Source organism: Sminthopsis crassicaudata, chromosome 5, assembly GCF_048593235.1.
Source record: "Sminthopsis crassicaudata isolate SCR6 chromosome 5, ASM4859323v1, whole genome shotgun sequence".
Lineage (NCBI taxonomy): Eukaryota > Metazoa > Chordata > Mammalia > Dasyuromorphia > Dasyuridae > Sminthopsis > Sminthopsis crassicaudata.
In genome coordinates this window covers 139,866,833-139,883,154 of record NC_133621.1, presented here as the reverse complement: position 1 = coordinate 139,883,154, position 16,322 = coordinate 139,866,833, and positions in this window count along the sequence as shown.

Here is a 16,322-nt window from a genome sequence, read left to right as displayed (position 1 = left end):
ACTTATAAGGTTTCCTGGGGAGGATTAGGGAGCTTCAAAAATTCATGATATGCCAATATTATAATAAAAAACAACACTAACTCAGACTTAGGCCTTTCTACTTTTGTTGAAGCGATCTCATGTGCCAGGGCATGGTTCCTTTGGTGAAACACAATATTCCCACTCAATGGTTGTCACTAACAGGTCAAGGCTCACCTGAAAGCTTTGAAACAAGTAATTCACAAAATCATATTCAAAATGTTTAACTCTTCAGCTTTAGTATCTAGAATAACTTTATTCTATAAAATATAACAAATTATTAATAAATTGAAGAAAAAATCACATTGGGCAATATCTCCAATTTGACAAAAAGTCTGCTCACAGTAGAAATATACAGAACATTAATCTTCAAAATAGAATGTTAGAATGAAGTAAGGAATCAATTGCTTGTTATCAGAAATTATCTAAATTCATTCCACTAATTGAAGTTATTGTAACATGATTCCATTTGGAAGTACCCTTTCTGTTACTTGGGCTGGATCATGGGAAATTGAAATAAAATTGTGATTAGATATATAATATCTATAAACCATATTATTAAATTTTTATAGTCATTTTTCCCTCTTTATTTTTAGGAAAAGCAGTTCTTTTTATTTCTAAATTTAATTTTCCATTGTCAAGTATAGGCATTCAAGTGTGCAGATAGTAACATAAAAAAGAGAAAAACCAAAATCCAATTCTTTACAGATCGTTAACTTTACCTATAAAGTTAAGTATCTAGACATTAAAACAGTGTCATGTACTATTCTTCTTTTTCAAGGTCTTTTTTGACCTTCTTTTCTATGGATTAATGCATGTTTGTTGCTGTATCTTTAATCACCCAGAGACTATTAGGTAGCCCAATGGATAGAGAACTGGGTCAAGAAAACTTAATTCAAATATGGCCCCAGACCATTACAGATCTTGGGCAAATCATTTAAACTCTATCTGCCTCAATTTCCTCAAAGATCTTTTAAAGTGAAGCTTAATAATAGTACCTACCTCCCAGTGTTGGTATGAGGATTAAGAAAATATTTTTAAAGCACTTAGCACAGTACCTAGTGCATAGGACACACTTAGTAAATGCCTGTTTACTCTTTTCTTTAACTATATAGAGATAGTAATGTGTATATAGTTCTTCTGGTGCTGCTTTATTAGATTCACATCACTTCCTATAATTCTTCCCATAATTTTCTGGAACTTGGTATTCATTAATTGTTATGGTACAATAATATCCTTACACTAAATATACTACATGTGTACACAGCAATTTATTCAGCAATTCACTTGGTCAACAAACATTTTTATTATATACAAGCACTGTGTTATGTGCTGAGGATAAAATGAAAGCCAAAACTTTGGTCCATGACTGCAAGGAGCCCCCATTCTAATTGGTGGATCGGAAGGGATATAATGTACAAACAACTAACTATATATAAGAGAAATAGTAAATAAGTGGGAGGTGATTTCAGAGGGAAGAGACAAGCTGTGTGTGTGTGTGTGTGTGTGTGTGTGTGTGTGTGTGTGTGTGTGTGTGTGTGTTTGTGAGTTTCTATGTCTATTTCTATCTATGTATATGTTTGGATGTGTCTTGGATGAGGAATCACACTTCTGGACCATACAATAAGTAGAAGCAAATAAAGTTTCAGAAGTCTAAAAAAGTAGGAAAGGACCAAACTTTAAATTCCTTTAAGATCAAATCAGATAATTTTATATTTTATGCTCGAGGTAATTGCAATCCTGGAGTTGGAGTTTTTTGAGTAGAGGTATTTCAATCAGACCTGTGGTTTCAGATCACTTGGACTCTGAAAGAGGAATGAGAGATGAGGCAGGCTTATAATATCACCCTTTTTCAATAGCTCAAAAGTGAGGGCTTGAATCAATGAACATCTAGTTTATTCTAGTGTTTTGCTATTTCAACTAGTGCTATTAGTTATCAGGGCTTTCCCACCCCCTCTTACAACATCTTTGTAGTACATACAGTTTACTTACTATACCACAAAGTCAAAATATATGTTCATTTTTGTAAACTTATTGTATGATTCCATATAAAAAATTGCTCTGAAGCACAGGGTAAGAGGTGAAACCATTACCTCAAATCTACCTTATTTAAAAATCCACAATCCATTCTCCATCTCTCTTGCCTGAGTGAGAATTCAGTGGGGGAATCAAGAAGCAGTTTGGCAGTCCTTTAGAGCTGGAATGGGAGTATGATCAAATCTTCCCAGAATATGGAATTTTCCTCCACTTTACATTAATACATCAGAGGAAATTACAATAGTTCTTGATATTTGGCTTTTGGAAGTAACCTTTTGTCAGGGGCAAAGGTGTGACTTGGCAGAGGATAAGAAATCAAGAGTGGAGTCTTTATAAGGAAAAGAGAGACAAAGAAATGAGAACAGAGCATCTCTCTTATGAAGATCCTAAAGATTAATTTAGGACTTCAACCTTTGAGTAGTGGCTGTACACACTTGGTTCACATGTGCTAAAATTCCATCATCTCACTCTTAGGCAGTAGTTTTTGATACATTGAAGGAAGCATAGAAGAGGAGAAATGCTAATAACGGTTTTAGCTAGAAAAACTTTTTTTTTAATAATAGCTTTTTATTTTGCAAAATATATGCAAAGGGGGCTCTCTAGATGGTGCAGTGGATAAAGAACAACCCTGAAGTCAGGAGAACCTGAGTTCAAATTTGGCCCTCAGACATTCCTGGCTGTGTCACCCTGGGGTAAGTCATTTAACCCAATTGTCTCTGCAATACACACACACACACACACACACACACACACACACACACACACACACACAACAAGTAGTTTCAACATTTATTCTTGCAAACCTTGTGTTCCAAAATTTTCTGTCTTCCTCCCTCCTTTTCTTCTCCCTCCCCTAGATAGCAAATAATCTAATATAGGATAAATATGTACAGTTTTTCTATACGTATTTCCACTTTTATCATACTGAACAAGAAAAATCAGATTAAAAAAGAAAAAAAAATTAGAAAAAAAACAAGCAAGCAAACAACAACAACAAAAGTGAAAATATTAAGTGATCCATATTTAGTCCCCAATATTCCTCTTTCTGTATGCAGATAGTTCTATCACAAGTGTATCACTTCATTGTTGAAAAGAGCCATGTCTATCACATAATTTTCTTGTTGTCGTGTACAATGATCTCCTGGTTCTGCTCATTTCACTTAGCAGCAGTTCATATAAGTCTCTCCAGGCTGAAATCATCCTGCTGATCGTTTCTTACAGAACAATTCTATTCCATAACAGCCATATACCATAACCTATTCAGCCATTCTCCAACTGATGGACATCCACTCAGTTTCCAGTTTCTTGCTATTACAAAAAGGGCTGCCACAAACATGCACATGTGGGTCCTTTTCCCTTTTTTATGGTTTCTTTGGGGTACAGACACAGCAGAGATACTGATGGATTAACTGGTATGCACAATTTAATAGCCCTTTGGGCATAGTTCCAAATTGCTCTCCAGAATGGTTGGCTCAGTTCCTCAAACTGTATTAGTGTCCTAATTTTCTCACATCCCCTCCAATATTTATCATTGTCTTTTCCTATCATCTTAGCCAAACAGAGAAGTATGAAGTTGTACTTCAGAATTGTCCTAATTTACATTTTTCTAATCAATAAAGATTTAGAGTATTTTTCATATTACTATAGATGGTTTTAATTTCATCATCTGAAAATTTTCTCTTCATATTTTTGACCATTTATCAATTGGGATAATGCTTTTTTTCTTATAAATGAGTCAATATGCTTAGAAATGAGATGTTTAACAGAACCCTTGGATATAAATTCCCTCCCACACCCAGTTTTCTGCTTCCCTCCTATTCTTGACTGCATTGGCTTTGTTTTTACAAAATCTTTTTAATTTCATATAATCAAAATTATTCATTTTATAAGGTTCTCTAGTTCTTCTTTGGCTGTAAATACCTTCCTTCTCTACACATCTGAGAGACAGACTATCTCTTGTTCACCTAATTTGTTTATAGTATCACTCTTTATGTCTAAGTCATGAACTCATTTTAAACTTATCTTTGTATATGGTATTAAGTATGTTGGGCAATGCCTAGTTTCTGCTATACTATTTTCCAATTTTCCCAGCATTTTTTGTGAAATAATAGATTCTTATCCAAGAAACTGGAGTCATTTCATTTTTTATACTGGTAATTTGATTTTTCTCTTTTCATTTTCTAATCAAATGAAGTAAAGGCTAATCTATTTTGTTATTGTTGTTGTTTTTCTCATAAAACCAATTCTTAGTTTTATTTATTCAGTAATTTTCTTTTGATTTTATTAATATCTTCTTTTATTTTTAGAATTTCAAATTTAGTAATTAATTGGTTTAAAATTTTTTTCTAGCTTTTTAAATTGCATGCCCAATTCATTGATCTTCTCTTTCTTGATTTTATTCACAAAAGCACATAGAGATATAATTTTTCTCATAAGAACTGCTTTGGCTGCATCCATACATTTTGGTATGTTGTCTCAGATTATTTCTATGGTTTGTTCACCCATTCATTCTTTAGAATGAAATTATTTAGTTTCCAATTAACTTTTGGTCTATTTTCCCCAGCATTTTATCATATATAATTTTTATTGCATTATGATCTGAAAAGGATGCATTTACTGTTTCTGACTTTCTGCCTTTGATTTTGAGGTTTTTATGCCCTAATACATAGTCAATTTTTATTTATGTTTCATGTACTAAATTTGAGAAAAAAAGTATTTTTCTGTCTTCATTTAATTTTCTCCAAAGATCTTTCATACTTAACTTTTCTAAAATTCTATTTACCTCCTTAACTTCTTTCTTGTTTATTTTGTGGTTCGATTTATCTAGATCAGCCAGGAAAAATCTAACTAGACGGCTGTAATTTCTCCAACTTGAAAGGGATAACATGATGGATATCATGTAGATGTAACATTTATTTCAATTTTGTGTTTGTCATTTCTATCAACAAGTGTTTACTGAATACTTCATTTACAGAGAAAATAGATAAAGGATAGGAAATGATTCTTCACCTTGAGTATATGATAGTTTGGTTCAATTTGACAGACAGAGTCCTCCTAGAGAGGGAAAATTGTAGGAGACCATTAGGTGAAAATCAATGTAGACAGTAACAAGTTATGCTTATGCTAGGATATATGACAGAGTATTTGGGGGAAATATTTGAAAAAAGAGTAAAAGAGTAGTTTATAAATTATATTGTAAGTGTGAGACAACATGATATAGCAATGCAAAGGAACTTCCATTATTCAGATATCTTTTAGAGCTTAGTTTCTGTCAAAAAGAGAGCAGATGAGAATTTCTTGCTTTGTTTTTCATAATTTTCATAATTGAAAAGGTGAAGGAAGCCTTTTTTGGAGGCATTCTAAAACTTTTTTGATAACATAGTAGAACAGATTTAGGAGTGAAAGTTGTGAGATACTTGGGAGAAAATAACAACATCATCTTAGAATTTTGTATAGAGGGAAGAAATCCAAACACTGTCTGGATAAGTTACTGGCTTTGGAATTTTAAGAGGAGCTGAACTCAAATCTTGGCTCAGGCGCTTCTTAAATATGTGACCCTGGCTAAGTATCTTAACCCTAATTGCAAAACAAAACAAAATAAAAACAAAGTATGGGGTCTGATTGGAACTTCTTTATCTCTTGTGGCATAAAGGAAATTCTATTGATTAGCCATATTTGCATTATGTTTTTTTGAATTTAAAATGTAATAATTTTTATTAAAAATAATTTAATAAAACAAAAGAAAGTCTTTCCTACCTTTCACTGGGGAATTTATTTTTTAATTAATATACTTAATCCTGCAAAAGAAATGACCATATTTTGTCCTGTGATCTGTTGCTCCTTATAGTTTGTTATGCAATTCAAATATAGGGTCATATGTGGATGGATCATTAGTAGGAGGTGAGAGAGAAAGAGGTTGCCAGAAAGTTATAATCAGTAAGTTCTGACTTGAAAATTGCATAAGAAGAGACTAAGCAATCTGTGGAAAAAGAAACAACAGTCTCATGGTTATATTCATGCTACTCTCTTAAATTTTTCAAGTATGTCAGTGGATGGTAGTAGGAAAACCTTGGTTATCTTGATTATTCTTTGTGTGATCTTGGGGCTTAGCGACAATGCCAAAACACATAGCAAGTGCTTAAAAACTATTTATTGTCTGACTGACTTTAGTTTCTTTATTTAAAAAAAGTGAATTGGAGTAGATGGCTGCTAAATTCTCCTCTAACGCCAATTTTATGTATGTGGTTTTGTGCTATGAAAAATAAAAATATACAGGGTAGGACATTGTCCAGTGTAGATATGGTGTTACAAAAAGCTCTTTCAAATGTTTAAAATCATACTGACTGTTGAAATACATAGAAACTAAGCTCAAGTTTTGTATTTTATAAGCACTCCAAATGAAAAAAATATTCATAAGTAGTATAATACTTTTTTGGGGAAGTAAAATATCTGAAAGAGATTCAGTTGGATAACTTTACAACAGCCAGGCTGTTGTAACAAATTTATATTAAACAATTTTTTAGCCAGATCCATCACTGTTTCTTTATGCCAAAAATATTTCAGTGAAAGGACAAACACTGGAGCCAAACTATGCCCTGCTTCTTGCTCTGCCAAAGTCCAAAATTCCAGGTTAAATTATGAAGCTTGAAGATAAAGTAATGTGAAGAACTTGGATTGAGGAGAAATGTGTAAAAATAACAAAAGAATGGAAAAGAGGGCCTATGAGCCAAGTCAAATGAAGTAAGGTCAAAGGCGCTGATTAAATTAATAATGCAAGAATATAAAAATTAACATCTTGAAAATAATTGAAGTCCCAAGTCTATAGGAATTTACTTAGGCTAATGATGAGGAAAATTTTTTTATAACAAAACTCACTGGGAACAATTCAGTGTAGTCTGTCAGGAAGGGTTTTAGTAATCCCGAGGAATTTTGCCTGGTAGCCTGTGGGGTAACCTCCAGTTTTCAAACTGTTATTTGATAAAGAAGTGAAGGCAGCAATAACTTATTGGCCCTGGAAACTCTTCCTAGTGGCTTCACACCAAGAAAATTTCCTCAGATTGCTTTGCATAGGATGTTTGACCATGCCTTTGAAATACTTACTAAGCATCATGGGCAATTAAGGGCCCGAACAATTAATTTTAGCTGTATGATGGAAAATTTAGGACTTTCATATATAATGGATGAATTCCATACTGAGCCTCAGGAATATGAACTTATGATAAAGACCTCAACAAAACAAAATGAAAACAAAATCTAGAAGGAATATACAATCCAACTTATAGCTGAGAAAAACTATTGAAGGATGATATGCCAAAGGGGATGGAACAGCTATGCTATTTGTTGGTTGCCATTAGCACTGGTATGATATGACTAGAGAGAGACTCACTGGGAATACAGAGATTCCATGGGACATATATGAACTTAGCTTCCTTAACCAATCTCTTTTCATATTGTCTGAATCCTAATGAGTATAAAGTTATTATGGGAATAATTTATGGAAAAGTAACATTTTGCCATAGCTTTATAAAATAGTTAAATGATCATTTCTTAGATGATGTTGACCCAGTAAAATTTTGTTTTCACCTTGAAGGCAAAGCAGTATTTTATCAGCGTGTGATGCTCCCAGGGTAGAACTGGTTCTACTAATGCAAACTGACATTGCTTTCAAATTTATGGTCTAAGTTACTTGGTAGAGACACTGAGAGGTTAAATGATTTGCCTAGGGTCACACAGCTAGTACATATTTTAGAGATAAAGCCTTAAACTAGGTCTTGCTAACTTCAAGGTTGTATCTTTATTCACAATGGTACATTGAAGTCATAATATATAAATCATAAGGTTGTAGACTTGGTAAGTAACATAATAGATACATATAACGTCTTACTAGACTTGTTTGTGATAGACCTGATGCTTGTGGAATTTAAATCATTCTCAGATGTCCAATATGTATTAAAAGTCTTTTTCAAACAGCAAAAATCCTGTGCACTTGGCAAGTACCAAATAAAATTAAAATATGAATGTGTATTTGTATATACAAATACACATATACACACACATATATATGTATATATATACATACATATATATATATACATATATATGTGCACACAGATATATACCTGTATATGAGTATATGTATGTGTATACACACACTCACAAAATGTCTTAAAATTCTAAGTGCAGTATTATAATATTAAAAGTAAGACTGTTTAAGCTATTAATACTTGAAAACTCACAAACTTTTGAGGCCCATTTTACTAGAGAAGATCAAAAGTGCATCTGTAGATCTTTATAACATAGTTTTCCTTTTAATAAATAAATAATATAATAAATTTAAAATGGAGCTTTTAATACTGTCTTACTTGACTGTGATTCTGACATTTTATTCTCTTATCACTGAAGGAGAACCTATTTCTATTTCCCCTCTACTTCTGCACATTTCACCCAATAACAATGAAAAAGAAAAGTAAAATCCCATTAACAAACATGCATAGTGAGCAAAACAAAGCCCCATGTTGATCATATCCAAAAATGTTTATCTTCTTTTTTTTCGATTCCATAACTTATCAGGAAGTGGATAGCATATTTCATCATTCCTTTTACTAATTATAGATTATATTGACCAGAATTCTAAAGCTTTTCAAAATGTTTTTTTTCTATTTGTATTATTGCTGTTTTTACATAATTTTTCTACATAATTTCCTTTATGCCCACTTTATTCTGTACCAGCTTCTGTAAGTCTTTCCATTTTTATGAAAGTTTCATTTTTAATTCTTTTACATTCATATGCCATAATTTGTTTAAACATGGCCCAATTGATAGACAATATTCTAGTTTCCTTTTTTCCCAATAAAAACCAATATAAATATTTTGTACATATGGATATTTTTCTCTTTTCTTTATCTCTTTAGGAGTATAAACTTCAGAGTAGTATTTCTGGGCCAAAGGGTATGTGGAATTTATTAAGTTAGGGGCATAGTTTCAAATGGCTTTAGAGAATGGCCATCCAAATTTATAGCTCCACCAATTATTCATTAATGTGCCTGTTTTACCCCAGTCCCTTGAGCATTTATCATTTTAAGTTTTTATCATCTTTGCCTCAAAGTTACTGTAATTTGCATATCCCTCATTATTAGTTATTTGTAGTATCTTTTCAGAGGGCTCCTGATAAATGATATGTGTTCTTTTGAGACCTGTCTGTTCATTGCCTTTGAATATTTATCAGTAAGAGAATAGTATAGATTCTTATTAATATGAATAACTTTTTCATCTATTTTGGATAAAGGACTTTTTCAGAAACTTTAAAGATATTTTCCAGTTAATTGTTTCCATTTTAGTGACATTCTAAGGATAATTGATTTCGTTTGTGTGAAAGCTTTTACATTTAATTTAATTGAAATAGGTTTTTTAATCTTTTATGATATTCTTTATCCTTTGCTTGATCATGAACTCTTCTGCTATCCATACATGTAAAAGGTGATTTTTTTCCTTTTTTTTCTGCTTTGTTCATGATGTAATCTTTCATATATAAAGCATGTGTTGATGTCTACTCAGAATCTACTACTGTATATGGTATGAGAAATTACTCTCTATAACTTATCTTAACTGCATTTTTCCAGCTTTCCAGCTTTTTTTTGCTCTAATAGTAAATCTTTTCTTCAACATAAAATGAATCAGTCATAAAAAATAGAAACAGAAGGTATCATATTAAATTCTTTCTTTGATACGAATATAATCTTTTCTTACTAGAATAAAAGAGATGCAAAACAAAGAAAGAAAACTGCAAGATCCCTCAAAAAATTGGTACAAAAACTTTGAAATATAAATCAAAAATCTATAGTATCATATAAAAAATATATGCTACCATCAGTCTATATTTATGCCAGAATTCATACTTTGTTGATTATTATTAGAAAAACTGTAAAATGAAAGTATTTTAATAATATAAATAAAGCAATAAACTTTGAAAAAATAAATATATATATATATATATATTAAAAATACTAGAAATCATGGGGACAAATGGACTATTCCTTAATATTATAAAAATTTCTGTCTAAAACAAAAACTAATATTATATGTAATGAGGATTATCTAGAAGTCTTTCCAATAAGATAGATGTAAAGCAAGGATATCCACTGCAATCACTATTATTTGATATAGTATTCTAGAAATGCCAAATATAGCAGTTAAAAAAGGGGAAGAAAGAATTTGAAGACATAAATATACTAAAAAAGGAAACAATATTATTGTATTTTTAACAAATGAGATGATGGTTTAGTGAGAGTATATTAGAGATTAGAGAGAGATAACTGAAAATGAATTGAAACAATAATTTGAGTATAGTTGTAAGACATAAAACAAATGTAGAAGAATCATATTATGTCTCTATATTACCAACATCATCTTACTAGAGAAAAATTCTATTTAAAGTAACTACTGAATTATTTGTGGGCCTTCTTAATGAGACTGAAGCCATATGGATGCAACTCCAAAGTACTTAACAGAAATACAAATGTAAAGAAATGGAAGAATATTAATTGCTCATGAATAGACTGAGCTAATATAACAAAAGTGATAATACTAATTAAATTAACTTAAAAGAAATCCAGTGCTATATCATGTATATTACCAAAGGATAACTTTACAGAACTAGAAGAACAAAATTCATCTGGAGAAATGAAACTTTAAGAATCTCAAGGGTAAAAATGAAAACAGGGAAAGAAAAAGGCTTAGAGGTATCCCAATTCAAGTAATAATTCAAAGGAATTATCAAGTGGTTTTTTTTATTAGTTTTTATTTACTAGATATATGTATGGGTAATTTTACAACATTGACAATTGCCAAACCTTTTGTTCTAATTTTTCCCCTCCTGACCTCCACCCCAGATGGCAGGTTGACCAATACATGTTAAATATGTTAAAGTATAAATTAAATACAATATACGTATACATGTCCAAACAGTTGTTTTGTTGTACAAAAAGAATCGGACTTTGAAATAGTGTACAGTTAGTCTGTGAAGGAAATCCAAGATGCAGGCAGACAAAAATAGAGAGATTGGAAATTCTATGTAGTGGTTCTTAGTCATCTCCTAGAGTTCTTTTGCTGGCATTACTGCTCTATTGGAACTGATTTGGTTCATCTCATTGTTGAAAATGGCTATATCCAACAGAATTGATCATTATATAGTATTGTTGTTGAAGTGTATAATGATCTCCTGGTCCTGCTCATTTCACTCAGCATCAGTTCATGTAAGTCTCTCCAGGCCTTTCAGAAATCATCCTGTTGGTCATTTCTTACAGAACAATAATATTCCATAACATTCATATACCACAATTTATTCAGCCATTCTCCAATTGAGGGGCATCCACGTAGTTTCCAGTTTCTGGCCACCACAAAGAGGGCTGCCACAAACATTTTTGCACATACAGATCCCTTTCCCTTCTTTAAGATCTCTTTGGGATATAGCCCAATACTAACACTGCTGGATCAAAGGGTATACCCTTTGATCCAGCAGTGTTACTACTGGGCCTTTAAAAGGTCCAGTGCAAAAATGTTTGTGGCAGCTCTCTTTGTAGTGGCAAGAAACTGGAACCTGAGTGGATCCCCATTAGTTGGAAAATGGCTGAATAAATTATGGTATATAAATGTTATGAAATATTATTGTTCTATAACAAACAATCAGCAGGATGATTTCAGAGAGATCTGGAGATGCTAACTGAAATGAGCAGAACCAGGAGATCATTGTACATGGCAACAACAAGACTATATGATGATCAATTCTGATAGATGTGGCTGTTATTAACAATGATATTATGATGAAGAGAAACATTTACACCTGGAAAGAGGATTGAGAGAACTGAGTGTGGATCACAACATAGCATTTTCACTCTTTTTATTGCTTGCTTGCATTTTTTTTTCTTTCTCATTTTTTTCCTGTTTGATTTTATTTTTATTTGCAGCAAGATAATTATATAAATGTGTATGCATATATAGGATTTAACATATTTTTGCCACATTTAACATATATTGGATTACTTGCCATCTAGGGAAGGGGGTAGGAGGGAAAGAGGAAAAGTTAGAATACATGGTTTTGCAAAGGTTAATGTTAAAAAATTATACATGTATATGTTTAAAAATTTTAAAGTTTTAATTTAAAAAAATTTTAAAAAGATCTTTTTAGGATATAAGCTCAGTAGAGACACTACTGGATCAAAATGTATGCACATTTTTGTAGCGAGCTATCGTCTCCAGAAGCTGCTGGATCGCTCTCTGGGAAGAGATCTGCTGTGTCTACTCAAATCTCTCAGACAGATTCTTCTTCCTGTAATGAACCGTTGTCTCCAGGCAGTTGCTGTTAACTCTTGTCCTTAGAAGTGACTTCCCTTCCTGCAGAGAGCCCCGTCAAGCCTGATGCAATGCAGAGTCTTTCTCTTGAATCCTGGCTCTGAATCTCCTCCAGCTCTTATCCTTCTCCAGGCCGATCTGCTCTCTGTGCTCAGTGCCGTGTCTTTTATCCTCCCAGAGAATGGGCGTGGGATAATGCAAGGGCTTCTGGGAAGAACCACCCCAGCCAATGAGCTTGCCCCCTCTATCAAGTCAACCTGAGTTCTCACCTTGTAATTGTCCAGAAAACCTGAATTCTCACCTTGTCACTATCCAGACAACCTCAGTTCTCACTTAGTAATCCTAACATCTCCCCCTTTCTTTTGATTTAGAACATAGGACAGTCATGACCTTGAAACATAAATCCATCAATATGGGAAGTATTACAGATAATTACATAAATTACATAAGCACATAGTAACATAGTAACATAACACATGCTAGAAGTATATAACATAATCATAATCAAATAATCATAAATTGAAAATTTATAAATGTCCATAAGTCCATTGTCCATTAGTCTCATCTTGTGTGAGGAAGTCCAATGATTCCTGCTGGTTTTTAAAGTTCTTTAACAGTCTTCTTATTATCCATGCTCTTTCAGTGTCAGATGTTTCTTAGATCTTCTCCTTTATTTTGAGGTTTTTCTCTTTTTCTGTCTCTCTCTGATGGACAAGGCGAATATGACTCGTTGGCACCCATCTGATTCCTTCTCCTGCTGAGGAAATACAAGCAAACCCTCTCTCCCAGGCATTTAACCTATCTAATTACCTTCTATTTACCACTTTCTAAATCTCTTCTCATCATCTGGCAATTACATTGGAATTGTTTGCACTGGATACAGCCATGTTGGTTTAAAAGGCCTGTATTCTCCCCAAGTGTAATCCATTTTTGCAATCTGATTGCCTTTTGACTGACTTATCAGGTAATCCCTTTCTGCCATGTGATTGCTTCTCTGCTGATTGATTAAATCAGAGTCCTGGCCTTCTAAAGGTTCTTTGGGTGTAACATCAGCTGCCATCATGCCCCAAGTCTTTTTTGCCTGGGGCCCTGGACCTGGGCCCCTCATCCCATTTCCCTGAATTATTCTACACTCTGATGCCCAATGGAGTCCTCTGTTGCATTTTGGACATGGGGTTTTAGGTCTTCTTTCACCCTGTCTTCTCACTGTATCTCCATACCTACACTGAGCTCTTAGATGTCCAATTTTTCCACATTGAAAACATCTCCGAGTTTCTCTAGAAGTCCCTTGCCAGGAGGGACCCTGTCTTTCCACGTTCATCATTGTCCGGGTGTAAAAAGCATTTGTTCCCACTGTAGCACAGCGTCTTATGATCTCCTCTAAAGGAGCATCTTTGTCTAATCCCCATATAATTCTTTTGCAAATCTCATTGGCATTTTCCTTAGCCAGATGTCTGGTCATTATTTCTGTAGCTGAATTTTCTCCAATAGTTCTTTTGACAGCAGTTTGCAAACGTCCCACAAAATCTGCAAAAGGTTCATTGGGACCTTGCTGTATTTTAGTGAAAGCCTCTCCACGATCTTTCTGTCCAGGAAGGACACCCCAAGCTTTTATTGCAGCCTTAGCAATTTGTTCATATATTGTCATGGTATAATTAATCTGTTCCGAATTCTCTCCATACTGACCTTCACCAGCTAAGTGCTCAAAAGTGAATTGTGTGTTAACTCCTATTTCCAAATTGCATCTGACTTGAATTTTACATAATTCATGAAATTCCGCAAGCCATAATAAATTTTCTCCAGGTTCCAGACATGTCCTTGCTATGGATTTCCAATCATTCGGGGTTAGGACTTCATAAGACAAACCATCTAGTAACATTTTGACATAAGCTGATGTAGCCCCATAAAGGGTACAACCTTTTTTCAAATCCTTAATTGTATTCAAATCTAAAGGTGCATATCTTCTCCTTTTTTTACCTACAGAGTCAATCTCTTCAATCACAGGATATGCATGTATAAAATCACTTATATCCTGTCCTTCTCTCTTAGCTTTAACCAATGCTTTTTCTAATCTTGTCATAGGCTTAGGCTGCTTCACAGACAATTCTGTTTGTGTTTCTGCCTCTTCCTCTCCTCCTTCTTGCTCCACCCCTGAAGGGTTAATTGAGGGAGGAGATGGGAGGTGCTCCTGTTGCTGTTGCTCAGAATTGTACTTAACTTCATTGTTATCTGATTCATCCTTTTCACCTAGTTTAGTTGACACTTCCCCATTTTGCTCCTTCATCTCTTCCTTTAGAATAACATTTTTTAAAGCCATTTGGATTAAATTGTAGGTATGAATTGTATCTTTGGAAACTGAGTTTGGTCTGGAACCAAAGGGCAAAATGTCACAAAGGCAATTGTAGTGTTCACCTAATTGCTCTCCTACTAATTTCCACTCATCTGGATCCAATTCTTTTTCCAGAGAAAAAGAAGGATATATGACCTTCACAGTTCTTAAAAGTTCAGTAATCTCCTCCAAAATTATAATCAATCCTTGGCTTTTCATAACCTTGATGATGCTCTCTAAACATTTTCCTTGAACAGAAGGTGTTTGCCCCATTTCACTATAAGAGATTGCTGGTTTAGCCCTTAAGTTAAGTTCCTTATTTATCTATTAGCACGCTCACTTAATCTTTAACAAAGTTTCCTCGTTACTCACAGTTCTGGGTCAGAGAGACTGAGATCTAGATCGGAAGCTTTTCCACTGGAATCAGGACTGTGTCTGTCCCTGTTCGGGCGCCAAATTGCGAAGGTCTGGTCTAGCTCCTCTTGTCAGGATAAGCAAAAGTCCTTGCCCCACGTGTGGACGCCAATTGTAGCGAGCTATCGTCTCCAGAAGCTGCTGGATCGCTCTCTGGGAAGAGATCTGCTGTGTCTACTCAAATCTCTCAGACAGATTCTTCTTCCTGTAATGAACCGTTGTCTCCAGGCAGTTGCTGTTAACTCTTGTCCTTAGAAGTGACTTCCCTTCCTGCAGAGAGCCCCGTCAAGCCTGATGCAATGCAGAGTCTTTCTCTTGAATCCTGGCTCTGAATCTCCTCCAGCTCTTATCCTTCTCCAGGCCGATCTGCTCTCTGCGCTCAGTGCCGTGTCTTTTATCCTCCCAGAGAATGGGCGTGGGATAATGCAAGGGCTTCTGGGAAGAACCACCCCAGCCAATGAGCTTGCCCCCTCTATCAAGTCAACCTGAGTTCTCACCTTGTAATTGTCCAGAAAACCTGAATTCTCACCTTGTCACTATCCAGACAACCTCAGTTCTCACTTAGTAATCCTAACACATTTTGGTATCCCTTTAGGCATGGTTCCAAATTGCTCTCCAGAATGTTTGAATCACTTCACAACTCCACCTACAATGTGTTAATGTCCCAGTTTTCCCACATCTCCAACATTTGTCATTATTATTTCCTGACATTTTAGTCAACCAGAGAGAAATGTAGTGGTACCTTAGAGTTGTTTTAATTTGCATTTCTCTGATCAATAGTGATTTAGAAGCTCCATATTTCTAAACTAAACTGAAAGTGGCTTCTCCCTTTCATATTATAAGTCTAACTTGTAAAATATCTATCTACCTATATAATGTAATAAAAATACATATATATATACATACATATATATGTGTATATATATATATATATAAAATGCATGGTCTCTATTAGGTTAATTTCTTGAAAGATTTAAATTGTACTTTTTATTGTGCTTAATAAAGGACTGTTGAATTAAAAGTAATTACTTGAATTCTAGAATGGATTGCTAAACTGTTAATCTAAGATATGATATTACTTTATGGGATAGCAAAATCATTTTATAAATCATACATGTACTGGTGCATCTTGTCTAAAGACTAAGCATAAAAAGGATGCTAGAAGAAAAATAGAGAT